We start from the raw sequence: 11,775 nt of genomic DNA on the forward strand, positions 1-11,775 counted from the left end.
TTTTCAGAAATATTTGTTCTTTATATGCAATGTCATCAGACATGGTCGCCTTTTTTCATGACGTCACAATAGGAAAATTTAGAAGAAAACAAAACATTTCGACGTCATAATCAAATTTCGACTATTTTTTTGCCGAGAACAGATATTCCATTAGTGAGGAGAAATATTTTTCTCACACCGGTCAGGAATTGTTAAAATAGCACAAAAAATAAAGAAAAGGAAATAAAGTCGAGGTACAAAATATATCACCAGGGAACATTTGTTAAGCCTATTTCTACGTACTTTCGTATCATGTGTAAAACAATGGCCAGGACTTCCCGATAAAACAAATTCAGATAATCCGGAAATGATAACTACTTGTTTGTTGAAATACTTTTAAAGTAATATAAATATATAATTTGTGTTTATCTTTGTTTTTAAACTAGAAATATCCGCTAAACCTACAGAAGATGAATCCCGCGTTCCAAGAAGTTAAATATGGTGAGTTAATGATATGTAATGTAATAAACAACAATTTAGTGCAATGGAAATTTTAAAGCTACGCAGGATTGAAATGCAAGCTAACATTTCGTTGAAATTTTAGTAGTTGATAATTTTTCTCTATCATTGATTCGATGATAATATACTTGATTTAAAATACAATGAGCAACATAGCTGGACATATTAGTGTGAAGCCAATTTGATGGAGTGTCCTTAAAATTGTCAAAACCTTTGTCGTAACTGTGATGGGTTTTGTTTCACTTTACAGTGTCTTCAATTGTCTGTTTTTGCATGGGGGAATTCTAATTTGTTCTACTTTAAAAGCAAATTACGAGTTATGATACATGTATTCTTATATATTTTCTGGTATGTTCAATTTTCTTAGATAAACAATATAAAAAGTAAAGTAGCCAACAATATCCAGCCCAAACAAAATAAAAAAATGGAAAATCAATCAAATGACAAAAACAAAACAGAAGCACAAATATACTCATCATATATAGTCTTTCATGTATGATATATTGTTAGAAAGCACCATGTATTTTGATGGGAACCAATTTTTCCTTTTGACTATGATAGTATGGAAGTGAATCATGCAGCGAAACAGAAAACTCTTATGATCTGATTTGACGGTATTATGAAGTGTCCGTAGCCTTTAAATTCAGTGGTTGTCGTTTGTTTATGTGGTACATATTTGTTTTTTGTTCATTTTTAATATAAATAAGGCCGTTAGTTTTCTCGTTTGAATTGTTTTACATTGTCTTATCGGGGCCTTTTATAGCTGACTTTGCGATATGGGCTTTGCTCATTGTTGAAGGCCGTACGGTGACCTATAGTTGTTAATGTCTGTGTCAATTTGGTCTTGTGTGGATAGTTGTCTCATTAGCGATCATACCACATCTTCTTTTCTATATTATTCACCTTATGGCAAAATCTTACTTGTTTCATACGTATCTGGTAGTTAACGTGCCAAATCAACATGATGATACGAGTTAACACCAATTACGACTCACAATTTTAATCGAGTTTTATTCTGTTGTACAAATAAATATGAAATTTAACGAAGTTTTTGATTGTTATATGATATAGTTTGAAACGTTGACGGACAGACTTCATGATAATGGTCTCCAACAACGCAAATACCAAGAAACAACACATTAATTTACCAATGCACGTAGCATATATGTATATTATCAGTATTTTATTGTTTTATCATTTTAGCAAGTTGCCCTGTACAAAATAGTAGATAGTGTATTATTTCTAGCTTTTAGCGTTTCTGGAACACATGCAAAGAAGGATAAATAAGAAATAAATTATGTTGTTTATTTGTTTTTGCAGCGGTAAAAATAAACAGTCGCAAAGCAAAATGTACTCCGGAATACTAAACAAAATCCATCTATAGCTTAAAGTTCTATGTCGTTTTCTAATTTATCGTTCCTATTTTTTTCAATATATCATATTTTTAGACCACCATTATCTATTGATATCTTACTTTCTGGGTTTTTTTTGTATTATACATTATCCATCTGTTACATTGTAAACCAATCTTGAAACTTGATTGGACACTTGTAAAAAGTGGGTTGATAAAGTTATATGGGAAATTAACAGGTGGGCAAGTACATAAAAATTGAAACAATAACTGATCGAAAAGTTTATGTTTGTGATTTCTGAAGGCTATGAAGTAACCGACAATAGCAATAGTTTTTAATAAACCAAACAGGTATATTGCATTAAATATTCGGAATAATGGGGCTATTCGTGGGTCTTTGTTTTATTTTCTTAAACAAAATGATTTCTTTGTGCATTAAAAATGTTTAAATTAAATCACGGAAATAATTCATGCCCTCTTTTCTTTTTGTTTATTAACTGAATGTTAAAAATTAGAGTACTTCATTAAGTACATGTACATGATTCCGAAACGATTATATACTGAACGGCTTTAGAAACGCAACACTCGTTTTGTTGATTTTTTTTACCAAATCTTGTTTGATTCTCTTATAACTTCTGTCCATGCTTATCATACTTCTTTCTCCTTACAAAAAATCAAAATCTGACTTTCCTGTGGTTATTGAACATACCGAATTTTTAAGTCGCACGAATTTCTTAAAGCGAAATTTTGGACCCATGAAAGATTGTTTCAGTTTTTTTTTGCTCTTTCAAACAGTTCTTGTAATCCTTTGCCTCACTTTATTCAGTTTAAAAATGTTGCATCCCCATTTTGCCAAGACTGAGAAATAAAAAACTGACATATCCCTTAAGAATACTGCAAACATGAAAACATAAACGTGCTGCAACCATACTTTATGACTTCAGAAACTCGTCTTACTGTCCTTCCGACAACGAAACAAGTAGACCAGATTTGTTTCTAGCCATCAATGAACAGATCAGCGAGTATTGACAATGAAACGTCAACAGAATTTGAATACGCAACGTCATTTGCAAGACATGTTTACGGCCGCAACGTCAACTGCTTATCAAATTGCCGAGTGTCATTGAGTACAGATTCATGCCTTAAATGTTTCCCATAAACTGAATTACCAAAGAATCGACTGAGGGAAAACCTTCAAGTTCCAACCGCATAATTGCCAAAAGCAATTAATGGGTTGAACAAATGCAAAATCAGAAGTTGTAAAACAGAACCTAAAACATGTCAGACAGTATTTGTTGACCTTTCTAACAATCATTTTGGCGTTTGTAACAGGCAGTCATCGCTATTGACGGTGACACATTCATTCAAAAACAACACAAAAATAATCTATTGTTGCGTTTCTAAAGCCGGTCAGTATAGTTGTAACTTTTCGTTTCCTTTGAATTATCCGTACAGGTAATTTTTCTCCAAAAATTAATGTGTGTCTCCTTTTGTAACTTAGAATTGTAAATGCGTTGTTATTTGATTCTAATTAATATATTAGGCTAATACTTATTGTTGATTTCATGATTAATTGAATTATGGGAGTTCTTTTTTATATTTAAAATAATGCCTTTTTTCTTTGTACAGAGTTAAAACCACGAGATGTACACCCTGTCAGTTGTTGATCTTGGTATTAGTCTTTTGTTTCTAAGTATCGTCACGCAAAGTAAGATATTTTTTTAGAAAATCTGTTTAAATGTATATTTTATATTTTGAAGCCTACTATTTTGTTCCTTTGTTCTTGTCAATATTTTTAGATTTTGCATGTTAACAACACAATACGCGAGAAACGAGCAAGATATTCCGTAAGTTGAATAAGGGAACTTCAATTTACCGTGAATTCTGATTATTACAGTTTTTTTCAGTTCCACTGCATCAATCAGGTTTGCCCGAGAACGTGGTGTTTTTCTAAAAGTATATCTTAAAATAATTAAGATACATTGTAAGATAATGATTTTATTATTAATGTGTCACATAAGGATCTTACAAATATATATAAACAATCAATACAGAAATAGTTATCAAAGATACCAGGGGCCTGTTTATCGAAACTGTCCTTAGATCGGTCCTAAGAATTTCTTAGGACAGAATTAGGATAAAGTTAGGACCGACTTACGACACGTCTCAGCATGCACATCGAAGCTATCTTAGGAATATCTTAGCTAGGACGTCCTAACTGATGTCCTAAGTATTAGCGGAAAAGAAAATACAAACCGAATATGAAAGAAAGAAAAATTATGATATCATATTTTATCAATAATTTTATTTCAAATAAGGTTAATCAGAAACTAATAACTAATATGTTGTTTTAAATGAAAGGTAATAGATGTTTTTTTTTGTAAAATAATTATACATTTAAACTGTATGAAACAAAACATGACACAAAAATAAAAAAATTAACAAACTATCTGTAAACAAGATATATATTATACGTAAAAATCATAACATGTTTTTGAGTGAGTTGAATTCGAAGTGTCACATTTTTATTCTTTAACAGTGCAAATGCAAATCTCGTGAATTGTTCATATCATTACGAAGAAATTCACCTATCTTTACTACTGCTTTAAAAATAATGCGCGTGAAAATGGACAAAAGACGAAATTCTAATGTATCCTAACGTTAGGACCATCCTAGGGCCATCTTAAGACACCTAAATTTGTATCCTAAAGTTAAGACAAGTCCTAGGATTTTCCTAAGTTGTGACATGTTTGATAAAGCCATTTAGGACTAAGATGTGTCCCAAGTTAATCTTAGGACACGTCCTAATCCTAAGAGAGCTTCGATAAACAGGCCCCAGGATTAAAACAAAACAGCTAAAACAAAGATCAATATATAGCATAAATAAATTTACTTGACACCAAATTTTCAATAAAACTCAACAAAGATATATGATTTTTACATTTATTTCAAGCATTTTTTTTTTATAAAATGACATGAAAGTAATGTTCACTTAAATATAAACGAATATATATTTATTACGATGGTAATGTTCTGATAATATTGTGATACAAATTGTTAAAAAGTATTTAAAGAGTGTTTATCCAAATTAAGGGGCCCAACTGTAATTCGGTTAAATCAGTGAATTTGATAGTTACATACCCGATGACAATACACTTGCAGACCTTAGCTGTTTGGATGTTATTATTATAAATACAGCTGTATTAATTACATTTGATAATACATTATTTAGAATCTGAAGCGCAGAATTGTTCTGACACAAACGTTCAGTCCTGTCTCCCAGCTTACGAGAGCGTGAAAACACAGGCAGCACAAGACAAGAACAAAATATGCAGGTCAGATCTAGTTTTATATTGAACTTATAATGTGCTCTCTATATACTACTTGTTTTCATTTATTAAATACAACACGCTATGCGTGAAAAAGAAGGATTGAGGAAAAACGGTCACACTTTCAATAAATGACGGTAAATATGGTCAGAAAAATCAAGTAAGAAACAAAAAAATATTAGTTTCATAAAACAGTTATATAAAAATTCGTTTCTTTGCTATTTTTCATTGTTTCGTTTATTTGAAATATACAGTGCAGGAAACACCTATCTTGAATGTTTGAAAAAGGTTTCTCCTGACTGTGATGTCGATGGGACCGTAAACGAAATCAGAAAGGAACTATTCATGTACGGTCCTGGTAAGTTTATTATCAGAAAACGGCACCACGCTGTATCTAATTCATATTTTTACATGTTCCAAAATTCAATTAAAAGAACCGATAACTGGTTTATTCTGTAAATTTCCCGACACAGCTTCTGAAACATCTTTTATTATTTCGATAATATTTTATATAACATTATGTTTATTTATGAAGTAGTTATAGAAAATAGAAATGTATGCAATGGCTATGTATAAAATACAGTTAAATAAGTGATATTCAGTTATAATTGTGTGTAACAGAGATACTTGATGGAATGCTGTTCGTTGAGTAATTTGTTAATAACAATAAAAATTGTTTAATCTTAATTGACGTGAAACTAGTAAAGCGCGTCCTATTGGTGTGTGTCATGTAATTTGCGTGTTGCGTAACGTCTGATACAAATGTACATTTTTTTTTCTCTCCAGTTTTTCAATTTCATATAAAATCAGGGTGTATTTTCGATTGTCTCGATTTTTTAAATAATAGATAAATAATTATATGTTGGACAATCGGAAAGACTTTGTGGGAAAGTTTAATTGATCGGTTTTGGTTTTGAAAGTAATGTTCGGGAGCGTGTATACGATAATTCGTCTTGTGTAGTCGAAACGCGCGCCTGGCGTATCAATTCAGAAGCCTGGTACCTTTGCTAACTATTTACTGATTGTTAATGAATTTAATTTATATTAATTAGAATAAAATAGATTAGTAGTTTTTTTTACATATCTTATTTCGTTTTAATATGATTGTAACATGAAGATAGTAAATAGTTTTTTTATTTCTTTAAATCAGTTTCCAAACCATTCAGCCTTGCTCGTAAAAGTAAAAAGAAGAAGAAGAAGAAGAAGGATGGGGATGATGACGACGACGATGGTAACAATTGTATGTGTTTAGATTAATATAAAAAGAATATAATAAGGAGAAAATATCTCCGGATAGTGGTAGTTTCCCTCATCCTGCTTTTTGTTTTATTTATAAACCATGCATTATAAATATCTTTTATATCTTTCATTAAGCAAAAGTCCATTTTGAATGAATGTGTATTCCACAATTCATATAAAAATTTATATCAATGTTGATATGCTCATGCAATAACTAATTCTGGCTTGATGTTGCTATACAAACAATAAATTAAGATAAAGAGTGTAACGCAGTGTTGACGGCTGTACTTTTATATTACATTTTTCCAAATATGAGGGGGGGGGGACCTATTCTGGATTTTTTTATTCGAATTTTGGGATGTCGGGATTTCAATTTCTATAATATCGATACCTCTGGATTCTATGTTTTTAAGCCCGGGATTTCGATTTCGAAATCGGAAACCCTCCCCCTTAAGTATGTTTGTTGGTTTGTCCACATATTAATGTCAATAAATGAAATTTACGGTGGTATGGGAGTCTAAAATTAAAAAAAATGATAAAATTTGTTTATACTTTGCGAAAACGTAGTATCTGTTGATATATGTTAAAAATATAATAACTATGATACATGTAGGTCACCGCGCATTTTCTCAAGCTACAGCACATGACAAAATTACATATTTTGTATGGATCATACAGGAAAAAAACACCATTTTGTGATTAGAACCTAAACAAAATGATAGGATTGTTAAATACTTATGGAAAATATAGCTTTCAGACAATGCTTTGAAAATATCAACATAAAAGATAGGGTCACCGTACGTTTTTTTCGGCTAAAATACCAAAAAGGAAAATTTCATGTAGAATCCTTCAGGAAGTGCATTGTTTTAGAATTACCTCCTCTTAAAATGCCAATTTTTTTTAAACAACCAAAAATAATCAATTTTTGCAAAACTATAAATATTATTAAGTTATATTCTTACAAATTGGTTCTTTTAGATGAAAATTCACATTAAATATCTGCATAACAGCATCAAATTTTGCTAACTGGATAGAAAATGTGGACCTTTGGTTCTCTGTTTTTTACAGTCCAAGATGGAGGAAGACACCCATACCACCTTAATGCGACTTTTCATACTAGTGGGAAGTTAATATATTTATGAAACCTTCTTCTACATAAATAAATACTTGTACCGAATGAGAAATGTGACAGTTGTTATCCATTCAATTGATTGGTTTGGTATCAGATTCTGGTATATATGAGGATTTTGTTTTAATATTCACTAGGTCTATGCCACTGCTGTAAGAGTTTTTTCGTCGAGAGTTTCACCAGCCCAGATTTAAGAACTTCTGTGTTGACATGAATTATCATTGATATTGTCATAACTAAAAATAGCTGTTTACAAAACTTTGAAATTTTGAAATACTAAGATTGTTTCTACCTCAGGAATAGATTACCTTAACTGCAAAACTTTTAGGAATGTTTGGTCCTTAACTGTCTTTAACTTTGCCCTTTATTTGGTTTTTTCAATTTTTGTTTATTTTACTGCTGCGTCTTTTGTAGACGAAACGCGCGTCTGGCGCAAATTTAAAATTTCAATCCTATAGTCTATGATGAATTTATTTGAGATTTTTTATTTCTGCTATTTGATAGACTTTCATTTTGAATTTTCTCTGGGGCTGTGTATATTTGCTACTTCTTGAATTGTAAATTTTGGAAGATTTAATATACAAAAATAGTATTGCATTATCAGAACTCTAAATTTGCTTTTAAAGTTGATCACTTTGAAACTCCCCCATAATGATAGAAATAATTGAGGACAGTGTTAATTGTAAAACAAAGTGAACAAAAAACATCAAAGGTAATACACAGGTTTTGCCCATTGTAATGACGCTCTATTGAATTGGCACCATTTTTAGTTAAATGAAAAGTCGGTAAATTTTGACAAATTTAAAAAACATTTAAACTTAATGCCCTAGTCTTGTAATGTTGCTAATTATATTTCAAATCGTGTATTTCACAACAACAAAAAATACTTTTTCTTTTTTCTACCAAATAATCAACAAAAAGTTTGAGTAGCTTTCAAATTTCCTTCGCACTAAATTGATGATTATTGCATTACCTATTTTGAATTTATAATTTTTTACTTTCGTGGAACACGATATTAATCTTCAATCAGTTTATCTAATACTTTTTGTCTATTTAAAGTAAAAAGATAAAAAATCATCTAATTTTAAACGTTTTTCAGAAAAGCAATAGTTATCATTTCCGTTATTTTAAATTGAACACTTAGGAATTCTGGAATTCCGAACCATTGTAAAACACATTAGAGGAAAATACGTGAAAATAGGCTAAATTAGGTTCTTGAGTGATATATTTTGTAACTCGACATAATTTTCTCATCAGTGTTCTTATATTGTACTGTTACTCCAATATATCCGAGGTGGAGGGGAGTGGAGTAGAGTTTTCAAACTAAACCCCGCAAGATTCTGTATATGTCTGTCCCAAGTGGAGAGGTTGTTATTCAGTTGTTGTCACCTGTTGCTGTGTTACTTATTGGATTTTCATTCCTTGTTTTTTTTAAAACATCTGGATGTAAGTTTTCTTGTTTGAATTGTTTCACATTTGTCATTTCAGGGCCTTTTACAGCAAACTATTTACTATTGATTTTGTTCGTTGTTAGAGTAGTAATTAAAAGAACCAGGATAATAATTTTATACGCCAGACGCGCGTTTCGTCTACATAAGACTCATCAGTGACCCTCATATCAAAATAGTTAAAAAAAAAAAAAAAAAAAAAAAAGAGGCTGTATGATGATATTTACTTTTTGCCTTTTTTGTCTTTGGTGGAGAGTTGTCTCATTAGTAGTTATACCATTTTTCATATAATTATAAAAACAAGAGGCTGTCACAACGACAGCAAACCGGATTTATTAATATCTATTTGTGTCCTGGCAATATCACAAGAACCATTACTGATGAACGGTAAAAGTGAAAATCGTCAATATCAAATTTTACCTCCATTTTGTCATCAGTATCAACATAGTAAAATTTGAAAAGCTTAGATTGAATGGTTTGTGAGAAAATGCAACAACGTGAATGGAAACGCCATTTTACACTCTTTCAAGAACCATAACTCCTGAACGGTAAACGTCAAAATCGTCATTATTGAACTTGACCTCTATTTTGTCATCAGTAACAACATATAAAAATTTCAAAAGTTTTGGTTGAATGGTTCATGAGAAAATGCACGGACACGACTGGAAAACACCATTTTCAATCTTTCAAGAACCATAACTTCTGAACCGTAAAAGTCAAAATCGTCATTATTGAACTTGACCTCTATTTTGTCATCAGTAACGACATATTAAAATTTTGGAAGCTTTGGTAGAACAGTTCATGCGTAAATGCACGGACACGACTGGAAACTTCATTTTTCAATCTTTCAAGAACCATAACTCCTGAACGGTAAAAGTCAAAATCGTCATTATTGTACTTGACCTCCATTTTGTCATCAGTAACAACATATTAAAATTTTGGAAGCTTTGGTAGAACAGGTCATGCGTAAATGCACGGACACGACTGGAAACGCCATTTTTCAATCTTTCAAGAACCATAACTCCTGAACGGTAAGATTAAAAATCGCCATTATGTAACTGGACCTTCATTTATTTGTCAGTAACAATATATTAAAATTTTAAAAGCTTTGGTTGAACGGTTCATGAGTTAATGCACGGACAGCATTTGATTGCCGCCTGCCCGCCCGCTCGATAGCCCGCCGTACATCCCCAAAAAAATAACCGACTTTTTTGTCACAAAAATCAGGTTAAAAAGGGTGAACATCACAATAAATTGCAACGAATCAGCTTAATTATATAAAAGTTGCACAAACAATTATATAGCCCTATCTTTGGGTGGCTTAAGACACCATTTCACCATACAATTTCATTACAGTATATTTTATTTCCGTTTGACACCTTTATTAATTCATTGTAGTTTTTAAGAGAAGGTGTGTCCAATATAGGTTAACGTTCAGCGCGTTAACGTTCATTTAATGTTGTATTGTTATATATGATGACCATGTTTAAAGATGTCTTAAAATAACTTGTTTTTCTTTGCAGTTAGTGGTGCAGGAGGTATTCACCTCAACCTGGCTGTCTTTGGTTTAGGACTTACATTTTATGCGCTTGTTTAGATACCGTATTTTTATACATCAATTTGAATAAACTACATATATATGTATTTGTTTACAAAACTGTTTAGGATTATTGCTCTCATTCTAATTTACTTTGCAAATTTGAACTGATTGATTAAAATACGAACAAATGAGAAAAATCTGTTTCGACGCTTGGATTCTTTCCTTTTTAAAATCTGTTTTATTAAATTTTCGAAAATAAATATCTTTTACAGTTAGTATTATTGTTGAACTTTAATGTCCCCTCTCTAGCACTTAGTACTTATTGTTGAACTTTAATGTCCCCTCCCTCCCTAGCACTTAGTACATAGTGTTGAACTTAAATGTCCCCTTCCTAGCACTTAGTACTTATTGTTGAACTTAAATGTCCCCTCCCCCCTAGCACTTAGTACATATTGTTGAACTTTAATGTCCCCTCCCTAGCATTTAGTACCTATTGTTGAACTTAAATGTTCTCTCACTAACACATAGTACTTATTGTTGAACTTTAATGTCCCCTCCCTAGCACTTAGTACTTATTGCTGAACTTTAATGTCCCCTTCCTAGCACTTAATACTTTTTGTTGAACTTTAATGCCCCTCCCTAACACTTAGTCCTTATTGTACATAGTAATCGTAAGGGAAGTGTCCATCTTATATTTTATATATAAATATATATTATATGGCCTTCCAAATACCGTTTCGATCCCTAACAGTAACATCACTCAAGAGACATATATTGTCGAAATCTAGATCTGGTGTACAATAAAAATATTGACTCTTTCTGTTTGTGGCATAAAATCTTGGTCACCATTTTATCGTTTTCTGCTTAGTATTAAATTCATATTAAGATCTATCATTGCTGGTGATCCGATGGATAAATCTGTTGTAGAGTTGTCACTGACTCAGACGTACTTATAAATATAATTATTGTCTGTGACTGTAACTTACATTAATTTGTAGGATCCTTTACTATAGATATTGAGCTGATCTGTACAAATAACATCTCAATGCCTTATATATCATGTACTGTAGTACGACGCTAGATTGAAACCGACGAGGAAAGGTAACACACGGCCACCGAGAGCTTTATAACAGTAGAGCCCAGGAGGTCGTGTGGTCTAGCGGAAAGCAAATATACAGATCTAACATTGTTCGTTTGATGTTTAGACGAGTTGTATATATATATATTATGTTGTGTACAAG

The 11,775-nt window shown here is 31.4% G+C and overlaps 1 long non-coding RNA gene across 1 annotated transcript; it reads left to right on the forward strand.

The window, feature by feature from the left end:
• Nucleotides 1-3,474: 3,474 nt before the first annotated feature.
• On the forward strand, nucleotides 3,475-10,736 carry LOC134683487 (uncharacterized). Its single transcript, XR_010101037.1, has 4 exons — nucleotides 3,475-3,557; nucleotides 5,082-5,184; nucleotides 6,329-6,418; nucleotides 10,518-10,736. It is a non-coding gene; the product is annotated as an uncharacterized LOC134683487 (long non-coding RNA).
• Nucleotides 10,737-11,775: the final 1,039 nt, after the last annotated feature.

This window comes from Mytilus trossulus, chromosome 9 (genome assembly GCF_036588685.1).
Source record: "Mytilus trossulus isolate FHL-02 chromosome 9, PNRI_Mtr1.1.1.hap1, whole genome shotgun sequence".
NCBI classification, from domain to species: domain Eukaryota; kingdom Metazoa; phylum Mollusca; class Bivalvia; order Mytilida; family Mytilidae; genus Mytilus; species Mytilus trossulus.